Genomic DNA, 17014 nt, shown 5'->3' on the forward strand with positions numbered 1-17014 from the left:
ATTAGACATATCAGGTTGTTGAAAGTGGGAAGTTTAACCTTTTTAAGAGGACTACTTCTCTTTTGTATTACCTGTTTAACCCTTCACAAACACAGGTGTGAAGGAATAGAACAATGAATGTAATTTTCCAGTCCTACCAGCAGCCACCCCTACCAAGAGTGCTCTCCTGATTTTCTAAAAACCAGATGAGAATTCATCAAAATTTTGCGGGGGGATAGTTTTCAAAACTGAAGCATACAGAAAAGTGTAGCTCTTGCATCACTTGACACATAAGTGTTTAACAACTCAGTGTCAAAAGAGCCCTTGGAAAAAACCTTTTTTGAAAAAATGCTACTTTTAGCTTTATGCTTCAGAAAAAACCTGTTTTTCTAAAAAAATTATGTACAGTATGTGAATATGGATGATAGTGACAAAAGTGATAGCTTATTAAAGGCTCTATACAACTTCCCTTCATGTTAAGATTAAAAAAGATAGACATTCATGTGAAAATGATTATTTTATTTGTAATGTGCATTGCAAATGTAATAGCTTTGTAGTTTTCAAGTTGAGGAAGCATTACAAATATGTGCTTCCAGCCCAGAATGCCTGTCATATCCTGGGCTGCTCCTAAAGCAGTGTGGCCAGCAGGGAGAGGGAGGGGATTCTGCTCCTCTGCTCCACAGAGATCCCACCTGCAGTGCTGTGTCTTGCTCTGGGGTCTCCAGCACAGGAAGGACTTGTACCTGTTTGAGGAAGTCCAGAGCAGGGCCACAAAGATCATCACAGGGCTGGAGCACCTCTCCTATGAAGACAGGCTGAGGGAGCTGAGCCTGTTCAGCCTGAAAAAGAGAAGGCTTTGGGGTGCCCTAATTGCAGCTTCCCAGTAGCTGAAGGAGCCAGCAAAAAACCTGTAGAGGGAGTTTTTACAAGGGTATGTAGTGACAAAAAAAGGGAGGGAATGGAATCAAACTGAAAAAGGGCAAGTTTAAATTAGATAAAGGAAGAAATTCTTCACTGTGAGGGTGGTTAGGCACCAGAAGAGGATGCCCAGTGAAGTTGTGGATACTTCATCCTGGAAGTGTTTAATGTCAGGTTGGACGGGGATTTGAGCAAGTTGGTCTAGCAGAAGGTGTCCCTGCCCTTGGCAGAGGGCTTTTGAGCTAGATAATCTTTTTGGTCTCTTCTGACCCAAACCATTCTATTCATATTCTGTTCATGCATTTAACTCTTCATTATTACTTTTCTAACAACAGACATGTCATCTTTAATCACATGTAGGCTTCCCTCACACACCAAACTCATGACACCTAGAGTACAGCTTTGAAAAATTATGTTCTTTCTGTGATCAGAGAGCAAAATTGCAAAAAATTCAGCAAACATGTGGAAGGAGCATCAATAAAGAGGATTTCCACTCAAGAAAGATTCCACTGATGGGATATATTTTGCACTATTGGGAAATAGACATTTTTGTTTATAGGAGAATGAATAACTAGATCCATTCTGTGTATTCCAGGCTACTTGTTTCTTCAGTGTAGGTATAGTTTATATTAAAATTAACTGGAAAAGCTTGAGGCAAACATAGGATTTCTCACTTCAAACAATCTTCTTTTTAAGATTGTTCCAAAAAGGAACATCAGACTTGCTTAAATTTTTGCATTTGCTACTTAAAAGCTTCAAAATAATCTGTCCCACAAACTAAGCTAAAAGAGAAGACCTTTTCTGGATTTAAGCATAAGAAAAAAATCTAAGCCAAATAAATATTATAGCAAAAGCCAGTAAAAATATTCACCTCATGCCTGTCTGCAGGCAGAAAGTCTATTCATAATTTGTCCCTTTAAATTCTTCAGAGATGAGTTACACATGTAGGATAACTTTCATTGCTGTACTAGTACTGCTAATATTTAAAATTAAAATCTATGCAGTACTGTCAATTCAATTAGGAAAGTTCCTTTTTCCTCTTTGACTAGAAAGAAGACTGTTTCCTTAATAGTGTCTCAAAGTCAGACCTGATGAAGGCAAGAAATTTTGTATGTTGGAGATCGAACCAAATATGTGTTTTGATGCTGAAAGTCAGCAAAAGAAATGGAGCCTCAAAAGAACAAAAACATTGCTTTGAGCCATAGTAGATATAAACAGCCTAGGTGAAAGGCAAAATCCATCTTACCGATTGAGAATTCAGCAAGAATTCTCCTTTTCATTAGATGGTCTTATTTTTGTTGTGTCTTGGATTAAATCATGGTGTAAAGACTGTCTTCACCCTTAACTCTGAGGTGACCTGCAAAGAATAAAAATCAAAAATCCCTCATAATCTTACTTATAAAAAATTCCACTGCAATTTACTTTGATTATCATCCCAGACATTCACATCAAATGCATTTATATTTCTTCTTTTAGGCTTCACAGACAGTTTTACTCTGCTCTATCATTCAGCTTTTTTGTCCTCAGATGTACACAAGACCTATGTATAATACTTAGTTGGATGACAAATTTTTAAGTTTGTTCATCTTCAAAGCAATGCTTGGGCATACATCTACCCTACTTGCTCTACAAGCTCGCATAAAGAATTCAAAGAGGTTCTGAACCATCCTTATCAGAAACAAAGAACTGCCATTGGCATAATTCTGTGGCTTCTTCTGAGGACTGGTCATTCAAGTACTGCTCATCCTCACATGGACCTCCTTGAGGCAGCAGAGCAGAAGTTCATGGTATCTTCTCAGTGTGAGATCAAGGAACATAAATTAGCATTTGGAAGGTATCATATATGAAGCTTTCCAATGACTAGAAATGTCCATACATTAAGAAGCTATTTCTTTTAAAATCATCCAGCTGAGAGGCTGAGAAGTCTTCTTAGTTTTCAAAGTGAGAAAAAAAAAATCAACTTTAAATAGCATGTCCTGGGGCTGAGTGGGGTAAGATTAATAAAACCTTAAACACTCTTGCAATAATAGGGATTCAGTTGGTGCAAAACTGCATGAGCACTTTCTCCCACAGCTTGTGTCAGTTCTGGTCTGCTGAATGAAGAGTGGGAGAACACAATTTACAACAGCCTGAGAGAGACAGGGTGGTGGCAATTACTTTTCTTACAGTGCATGACTAGTAAACAGGCCTTGAAGATAATTGTCCCTATCTCCCACCCTAATTAAAAAAGTGAGTCAAAGGCCTTTAAGATACCTTGTCCCCAGATGCCTGGACCTTTTTCTTCAAGGCTGGATACATTAGAGCTGCCTTCCAGATCTGGTTTGGTTGAAGGAACAATCTCGCGTTCTCACTCCAGTGACAGATTTTGGTAGGGCAGAGTAAATATGACCAATGTGTGTCCAACAAACAACAAAGCTGGTGAAGGGTCTAGAGAACAAGTGTTATGAGAAGCCGCTGAGGGAGCTGAAGTTGTTTAGCCTGGAGGAAAGGAGGCTCAGAGGGAATCTTATTCTGAAGGAGGTTGAGGTGAGGTGGGGGTTGGTATCTTCTCCCAGCTAACAAGTGATAAGAGGAAATGGCCTCAAGTTGCATCAGGGGAGGTTTAGAGTGGATATTGGAAAATATTACTTCTACTGAAAGGGTTGTCAAGCTTTGGAACAGGCTGGCCAGGGAAGTGGTGGAGTGACCATCATTGGAGGTGTTTACAAGATGTGTAGACATGACATAAAGGGACAAGGTTTAGTAATTAACTGTTGGACTTGATGATTCTCAAGGTCTTTTCCAACCTTAATGCTTCTAAAACTGCTCTGGAAAACTTGGGTGGTGGGAGGGAAGTATGGCATAAACCTTGTCTCACAGGTGCACGTTGTCTGGATGTAATTTTAAGAGTTCACAAGAAAGCTCAAGTGCTCCTGCACACACAATAGTTCACTAAAGAGGATGTTTCACCCTCACCCACGTCCTGCCAGAAGACCCTGTGCCTGTTCAGTGTTCAGACATTGGAGGGACCTGCACAGAGGGTGAAGGCCATTGCAGGATGTAGCCTTCAGCTGGCTGGGCTGGTGGGCACAGTAACAGGTGGTGTAGGCAGCAGCATGAGTAATCCTGAGTGACAGAATCACAGAATATGCTAACTTGGAAGGGACCCATGAGGAACATTGAGTCCAACTCCTGACCTTGCACAGGACACCCCAAGAGTCACACCATGTGCCTGAGGATATTGTCCAAACACTTCTTGAACTCTGTCAGGCTGGTGCTGTGACCACTGCCCTGGGAAGTCTGTTCCATTGCCCAACCACCCTCTGGGTGAAAAACCTTTTCTAATATCCAACCTAAACCTCCTCTGACACAAATTCAGGCCATTTCCTTGTGTCCTGTCACTGGTCACCACACACAAAAGATCAGTGTCTGTCCCTCCTCTTCCCCTTGCGAGGAAGCTGTAGACTGTGATGAGGTCTCCCCTCAGACTCCTCCAGTTCTGAGTATTAAATAGTGTTTTATATAAAAATAATTGATCTTCTTCTATGTTATATAAAGTATGCACTTACTCCAATCCTTATCTTTGGAATGAGAGTTCTTGAGCACTGCATGCAAATGTAAGGATATACATCCCAGCTGCAACCTTGCCTGAACGTTTTGGGTTTGTTTGGAATTGTATTAATTTCAATATGTCTTGAGGACTGGCCTTTATTATATTAATGTTTAGACTCCCACATCGTTCCTCATTTTTAACCTTCCCTGGAGTAGATCAAGGTATTTAACACTCCAGGTGCTGCATAAATTTTCTGGAGTCCTACTCAAAAGAATAGATTATGAAGTACATTGCAACTCAAGTTGGTATTTAAGTATTCCTGGTTCTGCTTCTATCCCTGGGAAATTATTAAGTAACTATGTAATCTCTATGCAATATGACCACAATCCTCCAGGAGCAATGATTCTAACAGACAACATTTTTGAGGAAAGACATATGCAGCCCTACTGCTCTCTCTATATATATGTAAAATCAAAGGTTACCAGAACACAAATGCAATAAACAAGAAACTGGAGTATTTATCACTGATGGGCACTAAGCAGTAGACTCTGCTATTCCCCTCTTCCCTAAAAAAAGTAATTAATTAATGAAGCTATAGCTTTTGCAGGGATATAGCTGCTGGGAAATGAAAAAGTCCCTTTTCTAGCACTTATCAGGGTTAGGGGGAGGAAGAAAGGCATGAAGATAAAGTTTGTATGTTGCCTATGTACTGTTCAGTTTTTCTTCATTATACTATAAATCATAAAAATCACAATGGTTTCTCCTGATTGGGAGGATTGCCTGCTATATAAAAAGACCCATAAACCAAAGCACTGTGTTCTCTTGGGTATAACTGTGCTTTCTGGATCAAATCCACTAAGAAAGGAGAGAAAAAATGCTTTTTTAAAAAAATGCTAGTAATTAAACATATTTGCCCATCTATTCTTAAAGAGGACAGAATATAATAATTATAAAGAAGCTCTTTATTTTGTCTTTTAAGCAGTGCTACACTCAAAATGGAATTGCTTTCAAAAAGAGATACATTGGTTAGACTACTTTTGACCCCATGGTGCTAAAGAAGGCTACATTATCTTAGCACCCCATAATAAATAATAGATAAATAATCTATATTATCTTTAGCACCCCATGGTGCTAAAGAAGGCTATATTATCTTCCATATCATACTGAGGTCTGAATCTTGAAGTTAGATTGCCAGCAGTGGCTTCCTCAGCTTTTCTCTTAGGTCACTGGTTCAGTCCAGATCAGAGACTGTTAGTGACCAGGGTTAAATACAAGAGTTCTAGCACATAGTTAAAGTATATTGAAGGCAAAGTGTACTGTATATGTGCACAATTCTTTTACCATTGCACTCACTTTCTTCTGTTAATCTGATTATAGTACTGGTTATTCTTTCCTTACAACCGCTGCATTAACCTATATCTCTGTATCTATTATAAAGGAAGGGGAAACACAGGACAAGGAGAAAGGATGAGGAAAGGGAGGCTTTATTTTTGTTGTGAAATTGTATTTGTTGTGATTGTTTTCTTAGTTTTGTAGATATATTAATAGGGTAACATAAATCCTTATACTTAAGGACATGATTTTCGTAACAATAGCTTTGGAGAAAATATGATTGAATCACAGCAAATTTGGATATAGTCATGGATTTTATAAAACTAGGGACTTCCATAATTTTTGTTCCTTATGAAACATTCATATACAAGTAATAATTATTCTGCTTCATCCACCTTTTGCTTCCGTATATTTAGCATAGTTATATATTGATGGTAGTTCTATATACTGAATTTCTGAGTTCTTATAAAGCAAAAAACTATGAAATTAACAAAGACAAAACTTTTTTTTGAGTTCCTTGAGATAGAAATGCAATGGAAAGATTTTCCCTTTTTATCCCCTTCTCAAAACCACTTATTCATAGAAGTTCCCTTTCTTTAACAAGCAAGCCTTGTTAACTTCTGAGATCATATTTTAACTGCTCCTTGCAGTCACTGGGGGTTATTTTGGTGACTCAAATATGTTGCAGCAAAACAAGAAGTTGTTGACATTTTCTGATTTAAATAAATCCATAAGAAGGAAGATAAAATAGTAGAAGTAAATTATAATCTGTATCCCATTTTTGTATAGTTAAAATCCTCAGAATGGAATTTACACACTAAAATTATATTTCATATATACATACATAATTGCCTCGGTCTCTTTTTTTTCCAATTTGGATGATTTCATTTGTAAAATAAGATGTTCATACATCCTAAAATCCTCAAATTCTTGTAGCATTTATTCAACAGTACTTCTGTCACTTCTATACTGACACAAATTGTCAGCATAATTGCAAATTATTCAGATAAAAATTAATTGCAATCTTCAAGGCAATGCTTAGGATTCTGATGATCCCTACCTGCTCTTCCACTGGTGTACCCACCACGATATATAAACACAACAATACTTCAGAAAGGGAGTGCACGATCATGAAGAAGTAAGTATTATGGTTATTTATTATAACATATTTACTGAAGTCAGATATATAGATTTGTTATTTTTGTGGAGTCTCCGAGGAAGCAAAATTAGCTGATGAATGAGTGCTCCTTTTTACTTTTACTTTTATAATTGGTTTTTTAGAGAAGACTTCTGTCATTTTTTAAGAAAACAATATATTTCACTCCTCCTGGATGCCAGCATCAGACTTCTGATAATATTTTTCTCTTGGCTTGCTGTACACAGTCTGCTAGTCCCTAACATATATTTTTTGCCTGTACTTTGTTTTTATTTTTTAATATATGCCAGGTTTTGTATATACTGCACTCTTTAAAATAGAGAGTGTTTTTAAAAAAAAAAAACAAGACATAATTACCTTACCAAAGCTTCTTGGACCTTCTGAAACTTACAGAGCAAGACAATATATACTAAATATACCAATTCTACCACAGTTAACATGAATCCTCGTTTATATCATTGACTTACAGCTCTATATTGAAGCCTGCAACAGTATTTTCATTTTTTGTTTTCATTTTTTGAAAGACCTGGCACACAAAATAAATTCAATCTGTCTCTAATCTCCAATTTTTGGGAATTCCATTTTCAGAATTACTTAAGTAGCTTTTGCCGTAGACATTAGTTGCCCTAGACAGATACCAAAATTACCATCCCATCCAGGACCCAAAATGGTGCAGAGAACGAGTGGTTGTTACATAAGCTTCTGAAAATCCAAGTTTATTTTACCCATGCTCTTCCCATAACCAAAAAGTGAGCCCACATGGTAGGCAAACCTCAACTAACACAACTTGAACTGGATTGAGCCTAAAAGGAAAATCAATAATTCATTGTGCAAATAAACCTCTCCGTCGTCCTTAGACTAAAATTATAATTTAACTCTTGGGTCCCCAAATTTGAAGCATCAGAGTGATTACAGTGAATGGTGTGGGTCTCCAGCATTTTGGTTCTCCCACTTATTGTCTGGATAAGCCTTTGCTCTCACTGATGATGCCAAAACATGGGGTCTTTAAAAATTTTATTTTGCAATGTGCAGCCAAGACAATTTTGGTTTTAAAAAATAGTATGATGAAAGTAAAGCCTAGATATCCAGATATGCATTACTTTTACACATCATCAATTAAAACATGTAGGGTGCTTTAAATATTTGGAATTCAAACCAAGGAAAGAGCGTTTAGATCAATTAGAATGTTACAAATTAATCATGCTTATTCTTCCTGACTTTCTGGAATAGGATGCTAAAGAACAGACTTTCATCTGGAATGTATCTAATTTGCTCTCTGAAAAAAAAGACTTACAGGGAAAACAGGATTTCAGAGCACTATGTCTGCTGAGAGAGGGTATAAGGGTGCTTACCTCCGCATGAGGGGTTAGCTAATGGTAGTATCATGCACAAGATGCACAGTCAGAGAGAAGTTGTGATGATTGCCCCCACATCCTTGAACAAAAATCCCTGCTAACAAAAATCTCAGGAAATGTTACATTACAAGCTTACAAAAGGTACAAAGCACACAGCTGGGCAATTTGCAGTCCTGCCTTTGTCTTTGAAAGAGGACACAACTGGGACTTTTCTGGTTAACCAGGACTGCTGGTAAATGAAGCTGGCTTGGCAAGCTCTTTCACCTGCTTCCTCATTTACTCTTGGGTGCATCCCATCTGGGTCCATGGCGTTGTGGGTATTTAATTGGCACAGCTGGTCTCTTAACCATTTCTTCCAGGGTTAGGGGGGCTTTACTCAGCTCCCTGTCATTAACTTACAGCTCTGGGAGCTGAGTATCTTGAGGACAACTGGTTTTGGCATTAATGACTGAGGCAATGAAGGCACTAAGCTCCTCAGCCATTTCCTCACCCCCTGAAACTATGCTACCCTCTGCACCCAGCAAAGGATGAAGACTCTTCATAGCCCTCCCTTTGTTGCCAATCTATTTATAGAAACTTCTTTTTTTGTCTTTAATTGTTGCTGCCAAATTAGGTTCTAGGTTGGCTCTTCTGATCTTCTCCCTACATAACCTCACAACATCCCTGTAGTTCCCCCAAGCTACCTGTCCCTCCTTCCAGAGGTGATTGTTCTTTTTTTTTTTTTTTTCTCCCCTGAGTTCCAGCCCCTTTTCTGTTTAACTAGGCCATTCTTTTACCCTACTGGCTTGTCTTATGACAGATGAGGACCTACAGGAATGATCAGACAATCATGCCCACAGCAAAGAGATTGGTATGGTCCAAAATTCTCAAGGCCTGACTTAAAATTATAAAAACCCAACAGTAGAGTCATATGATGGCCTGGGTTGAAAAGGACCTTAAAAATCATCTAATTACAACCACCCTGCCCTGATCAGTGGCACAGACTTTAAGATTCTGATACCCTAGTCCGGAAATAAGTCTCAGGCATCTCTTATTCCATATGTAATTGTCTTTTATGCTCAATGTTATGTCTTTCATTCAAAGACAGAGATTTGTCTGAGTGTCCTCAAGAATGAAAAGAGTAAGGCAAAGTTATAGCACGAACTAGGTAATTGTTTATTTCTAAGACCTAAATCAGGTCAACATTCTTGTTTCTGCCTTTGGTCCTAAACAAGAGTACAAATGAATCTTTCTCAGTTATTTACGGTATGATGGGAAAGTTATAATATTTCATGCACTTTGATTATGGACTTTATAAAGCTGCATATGGAGCTTGCCTGCAATTTACAGAATATATGAAGCTGACCAGCCCTCTAGCCTGGCAGCTGGAAGCAGCTGGAAGCCCAGTGGAGGACCATTAGGGATCTCCAATGACTTTTAATGCCTGCATTCATGCAACTGGACTGAAATCTCAATGCATACCTCTGATGTGGTGAGTGTATCCTGCCCTTTTCAAGATTATCAAAGAGCACTTAAATGGAATGAACACCATGGCAGTGTTTTAGTCAGTTTACACTGAGTCAGACTGGTGAACTGTCCTATATCCCTTGTCAAATTCCCTGGTGTCACATGACATCAGGCCAAATAAGAGTCTGGAATTTTTTTGCCAAGTAAAAAAGTGTAGAGTATTAGGGAAAAGGAAAGCTAGAGTTTAGGCAGAGATAAATTTTGCTGTGTAAAGACACATATCCCTATATGTAATGTACCCTGAAATGTGTGAAGTAAAATCCATTTTAACCTAAGTCCTGTCCATGTTAGCCCATATCCTCACCATTAACTTAGCCTTTAATGTCACTATTCATGTGATTTCATTATTCATGTTTCTGCAATGTGATTATTAGCATGCAGCTATTTAGAAAGAATTAGGATTACTTGCTGAAATGTTCAGGAAAGCTGAAATGTTCAGGAAAGCTGAAATGTTCAGGAAAGCTGTCCAGTTACGCTGGATGCTAGCTGGAATAATATATTATGCCAGCATTCATGGACACATATAAAATACATCCTCTATTAAAACAGATGCAAGTGATTGCAATTTAATGCAACTCAAGTATAACTAATTAAATAGTTTAATTAGCTAATAAGGCTTATATTGAAATGAGCACTGCTTAATGAAATGGACAAAAATGCTGAATACTGTATTTACATTGCATTAGATAGGACAAGGCTTGAAAACAAGTTCCACTCTCCTGCTGAAGTAGTTACAGAAACAAAAGTGTTTCTGCTTTGTATTTTCTATGACCATATTTGCTTTGTTAATTACTCTGTACACATAATGGTTGTACATGTGATGAATAGATAAAATCAGATTACCTTGGCTGTAGCACAGATGAACACACTGGTCTTCACACCCTGTTTGAAAGGAGAGAATGGAGGAAGGTAGAGGGTGATCATGTGGTCTACCAGAGCAGTGGTACTCTTCATGGGTCAATAAGGGAGAAATTTTGCTTCTAACACTTAGTGTAAGTTTATCTTTCCTGATATTTAAGCGAAAAACTCTATTACTTCAGATTTTGGACTCTGGAAAATTTACAGGTGTAAACAGAGTTCATTGTCTCCAAGTGCACAGTTGCCAGACCAGCATCTCTACCTGATGAGATGTACCTCAACTTTGGTTCACCTGTCTTCCCCATGAAAAATTACATCTCTCTTAGATGTAAGACTCCCAACAAAATAGCACATCCTTTGTCTGCTGAAATCAGTAGTAAGACTCCTCTGGATTTCAATGAAAGTAACATTTGGGCCTAAACACTACTGCTATTTTGTCTTTCCATTTTTGTAAAGGAGGTTGGAAATACCTGCAACATTTCAGGCCAGGAAGCTTTCCATATAATTTCCTGTAACATCTGAACATTGCTAATGTATTTGACATGAAAAGTTGTTAGAAAAGTTATGTTAGATTGTTAGATTACAAAATAAGGTTCTGAACAAGGGTCCTTACTGGGGGATATTTCTCCAGAGAATACAGCTTTCCATACTTTCTGAAGGTGCAAGCCCATTAGCAAAAGCTTTTGGATCCCCAGACAGAAAGTTTATTCACATAAGAGTTAGCAAAATATTCCTTACATCAAAACCACTGTGTCCAAATGACACAGGCTTCAAGCCTTTGTTCTCACATCATATGTTGTCTATAGTTCTTCTGCCTGATCTTGGAGAGTCAAGATATCTTTGGTGTCCCAGGAGCAATCAAGGAATTTATCTTCACCACTGGTAGACCAGAGAGCATCTGTCAGTTTATACCATTCCAAGGTTGTGTTATTTTCAGCTGTTTGTTGAACAGTAAATAAGAATAAAATACATTCTGAGATGGTTTGGGGTATTTTTTTAAATTATTAACACCATCAGTGACTGGATTCATATTCCTGAGACCCTGAAACAATTAACCTAAGAGCTATGTTGACTTATGCTATTTTAGGCATGTTTTTAATTTGTCTTTTTTTTTTCCTGTGTAAATGACATCTACAAAAATGTATGTAATAGACAAGACACATTTTTTTTAAATATTGGCTAACCAGAATGATTTGTGTCAGGAATCCAATTCACAGTTCTCAATTAATATCCTCTTTACCAATTCATGTTAAAATAAACACTAATTGTGGCACAAGTTGGCTTCATAAATGCTCTGGCTCAGGTTGTTAAGAAATGCTTTGTGCAACCTGACTGTTTTATATTTTGCAAATCAATTGCACAACTGCTTGGTTCCACAGAGAAGGCAAAGCTATGCCACACATGGTGGCTAAATAGCATATGAATTAAACTCCATATAAGCAAATTTCTTTGTAAGTAATTTATATTGTATAGTAAACTTGTATCCCACTAGAACAGCAAATTAAAACATTAATCACATCTGTAAAATTTAAGGCCTTGTGCATACAGAAAAAATATTAGGGAAATACATTTTCCCGTATTGCTGAAATAAATATTCCACATATGGAAGCCAGTCTAATCCTTCTCATTATAGTGTGGATGAAGATGAACATTAAGCCCATATAACATTTCTTTCAGAATTAGTCGATAGCTCATTTTAGTAGGTAGCACATATTTCCAAACCTGAAATGCCCACATTCAATCAGATTTGCAGTCTCCTTCCCTTAGCTGTTGCAGCTTTTCATCACTGTTAGGTAACCACTGTGATTATTCCCTATCACATACTGATGAGAAGACAGAACAAGCTCTCTCCCCAGTGCTGAGCAGGTTGTAAGCTGTGGCAAACTAACTTGCTCTGAAATTATCAAGTGTTCCAGCACTCCTTAGCATTACTAACATAGGCAGCCTGCCAGCCCCCTCTCCAACATCCAAATCATCTTCCTCTCTTAACCACATTTTTATCCATCTGCTTCACAAAACAGCCCACATGCTTTGACTTAACTCTCGTATTTGAGTACAATGTGAGTTTACTTTTAGATCTAAGCCTTTCTGTGCTGTTTCATTGAATTTGGTACTCTCCCTGGATGGTCACCTAATTATCACTACAGCATGGAATTTAAACCTGATAAGTAACGCTGGCTTTATCACCTCACTACTTAACAGCTTAATATTACTCTTCTCATCTCCAGCCTGGACACTACTCCCCATTTTGTAACCACAACATTTGGGTACATTTTATATGCCAAAACATAAAAAGAGCCTTTTGCATGGGACTGGGAGGTGTAGCACACACCTGATGGTACTTGGGAAGGGACCATCCAAGTGCATTTCCTCTGGATGCTCCCACCTGCATATTCCACCTCAAGTAAAAGCAGGCAGAACCCAGGCTGACTATGAGGAAGGGAGGGCTGAACTCGGGTTTTTGGCAAGGAATTTCTGAAGGGGGATCTGGGTACCCATCTGGTCTCTGCACTGGTCCTACAACTTGTCCTGATTCCCTCATCAATAAGAAGCAGTTTCAGACAGATGTACCTGTGTTGTTAACTTCCCTGCAGGCCAACCCAGTCTTTGTTTCCCCCATGAAAAAGTATATTTATTTTATTTTAGCTGACTTCAATCAGCCTGTAATTTTCACCTTTGCTATGTTTGATAACATGTTCATCCAATTGTCTCTTCCACTCCCAGGGTGCTTTGAGCTTTGTTATTGTGTGCAATGATCAGTCCATGGAATTCAAGATAATTATAACACTAGTATGTCCTTCCTTGCCTGAGAACTGGAAAGGCACATCCCATAGGTAACATTTGCAGGTATTATTCATGGAAATAAGCATTTTCAATTTATTTTGTCCCATTACTGTGTTTAACTGTTTTCTTTAAAACAAATTTAAAATAACTTATGGTGAAATAATGATTGGTTATTAACTTTGGAAAGAGCCACAAGAGAAAATTCTTCTGCTCTCAAAAATGCAAACTGATAACTCAGTATGGATTTATTTACACAATTCTGCCTATTCATGTGTGTTTCCATGTGTTATTTTAATAGTTGGATGTGCATACAGTATTACAAAAACATGAGAGATTATATATTTTTGAAGTCATCATGTTCTTTTCAAAGGACCATATTTTTAAAGTAGCATCTAAGGCAGAATGTATTTATAAAGTAGTATCAGGAGAGAGCTACCTAGTGGGACTGTCAAAAGCATGTTAAATTCCTAATTCCAATTAAAATTAACAGAGATTAGCTCCCTAATGACTACTGAAAATTTTTCTAGGTACCTCTCTCACCACCAGGAACTTAAAGACTTCTGAGACTTTTGCAAAGGCTCCTAATCATTTAAGTTTATTGGGGAGGGTTGGTAGTTGTTTTTCATTTGTTTTTTCCACGGAGCAATGTAGGCTCCATTGTGCTCCTGTCTTGGATGTAATACCAAGTTGGAGACCTGGAGTGCAGTCCTGAAATCAAAGATCACCAAGTATAAAAGACATAAACAATTAATTCAGCTAACTCAGAACTAGTCCAGCTGGGATTAGACTGCTGGTGCTTTGCCCACAGTAGTGATACTGTTAACAGTTCCGTGCCTTAGGTGAAAACCCAATGCCTGAATGCCATTTTTTCCTGACAGTGGCTTTAGGTATGATCTACAGAGGCAAATATTTCTACCTGAGGTAATGTTTCATTACCTTTTAGGTCTGAACTGCTGCCCCAGTGAGATCCAGCTGCAACTAACAATTCCTGTGTGTATCTTGGTGCCACAGATTTGAAGAAGTCTGCTCATATGGAAGAGCATTTTGCAAGACACTGAAGCATCAGGAAAGGGTTTATTGTTTTGTTGTACCACATAAGTACTTCTAAATCTCTGTTAAAAATCTGTGTTTAATAAAGAAGATATGAAATTAATTGCTTTTCTTCCTTTAGTGTCATATACTCCTACATCCATTTACCCTGACACTTTGACAGTAGTGCACACACAGTGATGTTCACACAGATGGGATTGCTGCTGCTTCTTTAAATCCAGCAATAGTCTGTGAACCAAACAGCGATGAGAAGGCAAACACCAACCATGTTATGAATCTGAATGACTAACCATGCATTTCAGTACTTTACCATGGTTTTATTTCACTGTCTGCATAGTTGCTTATTAATCAGTGACATCAGTAAGTAGAAAGTGAAATCAGCTCCAGAGGAAGAGAAATCCTCCAAGGCACCAATTCAGAAGGATGTTTTGGCAGTTTTGAGGGATAGTGCCATTGCCTGGTGTAATATGAGATGACCATCTTGTTATTTCCATACCCCAATACCGTGATTCTCAGAGATTTGCACTTACCTACTATTTTTATCCCCTGATTTTTCAGCAGGAAATCACAAACGTTTTAACTGACATTCACATCCTCAGCAGTTAATATTCCAGTTTCTCCCATGAGCACTTCTGCAGTTGCTCAGTTTTACTGTTGCAGTAAGTCCCCCAATAATCTACTCACCCTGGTGTAATTTTGCCTCTGTAACAGAGTGGGTGAAACTGAATAGCCCATGCTGAAAGTCATCTTGAAAGCAGCAGCTTCTAGAGTACCTCTGTCAAACTGTTTTCACTCCACAAGTGTTGGGCTGGCAGATTACATGGCATGTTTTGGATCATGGTCATGATTCTATGGAATTCGCTTTAATTCCCTTTTTGAGTTTTAGCTGCAAGATTTATATTCATGTTTTATGGGGTTTTTATTTAATTATAAGAGTGCTTTACATTTAAGTCTAAGATACTTTCGAGCCTGGGTCTAATGCTGGCCTTTCAAAAAGAGAATTCCACATCAATGCAGCACCGTAGTCCTGAGTACATAGACCAGAATTACCATTGTACGATGCAGGCATCACCTGCATTCTGGCTGACTATGTGGATACCAGATGTAAATAACTTTTCACTGGTAATTCAAAGGACACTGCACAGAAAAGTAAATTAATAGGAACAGAAATAAAATAGAGCCCTGGGTTTCAAATATAAGACAGGGAACAGAGTCCCTTCTATTGAATTGAAATGACCATTTTTGATGAAGGATCCTTTCTCTTTGAGGATCCATACAAATAATTATTTTCATACCAAAAAGTATTATATTCTAGACTAAAAAATGGGCATTTGTCTTCTCAGTGGATTCCCATGTCAAAATATATGCTAGGAATTTGATTTAGAATGAGATAATAAAACCCCAAAAGCATGACTCCTTCCTGTCTCAGAAAAGGGTGTATGTAATACAGAGAGTGCAGAGTTAAAAAAAATAACACTTTTTGGAATTCTTTGTTCTTTTGGACAGTCCAGAATATTTGATGCCATTACTGAGGCTTCTTCTAATATGTATAGATTACTAATATCTTTCTATGACACATGTGTAACCCACAAAAGAAAAATCACTTTTATAAGCAGTAATATGTGCCCTGCTTCACTGCCTTTGTCATAAAAACCTACCCAAAAAAATAAAATATTAAGATTTAAAGGAAGTTTTAAGTGTCAGAGCTGAGGTGATTGTTCCTTTTTTGTGGAGAGATCATTCATTATTTTTTTGATTATATAATTTCTTTAATATGAGGGGTTAATAAAATCAGTAACTTTAGCATACTTAAATTCCTTTGGAAAAATGCTCATATTCATAAACTGCATACACAACTTTGGAAACAGTGCAGATGCAGCAGGCATGAATACCATCTTATTTAAATGTCTGTATTAAGCACAACCTCTCTCTGCTAAAAATGGGGGAAAAAACAAACAAGTCATATTCATCAAAGTAATTGTGTAGGTACTTTCAGTACCAAAATGCCTAGAATGAAAGATTGAACTGCTAACGGCAGCAGTGACAGCCATGAATCATGGTAGGCTACTTCGGGGCCTTTACCACCATAAAACAAAAGATGTAGATGAAAAATGCTGCAATTAAGTGATTTGATTTCTGCCCCCTTTTTCCTACTGCATTCGTGCATGGCTGCACAGCAAAGATTGATGGGAAAAATTACTCTACGTGATCTCTGACAGAGCCTTGGAACAATTCTATAAGGGGGAAACATACAAATCAAACCAGCTTCCTTGTATTCAAACAAAATAATACATATAAAGCAAATACTTTAGCCTATATCCAAAGCACCAACATTTGCATGCACACATAAATTTTTGAGAAATGCTCTGCTATCAAAACCAAACTCATGGATTTTCCAGCTAGTTGGGTAATACTGATATTTGTTTAAATAAATATTCAATCAGTGCTACTGAGTGGCATCCTAAATACGTTTGTGCAGTGAAAAGAACAAATTGCACATACAAATTTATGGAGGTAAAATGTTCTTATCTTTTATATCAATAT

The 17014-nt window shown here is 37.7% G+C and overlaps 1 long non-coding RNA gene across 1 annotated transcript; it reads right to left on the minus strand.

Moving 5' to 3' along the window:
• Positions 1-559: 559 nt before the first annotated feature.
• On the minus strand, positions 560-8437 carry LOC146439992 (uncharacterized). The gene is made up of 3 exons (XR_014851329.1): positions 8270-8437; positions 2144-2254; positions 560-818 (listed from the first exon to the last, which is right to left on the minus strand). It is a non-coding gene; the product is annotated as an uncharacterized LOC146439992 (long non-coding RNA).
• Positions 8438-17014: the final 8577 nt, after the last annotated feature.

This window comes from Lichenostomus cassidix, chromosome 3, assembly GCF_008360975.1.
Source record: "Lichenostomus cassidix isolate B80296 chromosome 3, HeHo_3.0, whole genome shotgun sequence".
NCBI lineage: Eukaryota > Metazoa > Chordata > Aves > Passeriformes > Meliphagidae > Lichenostomus > Lichenostomus cassidix.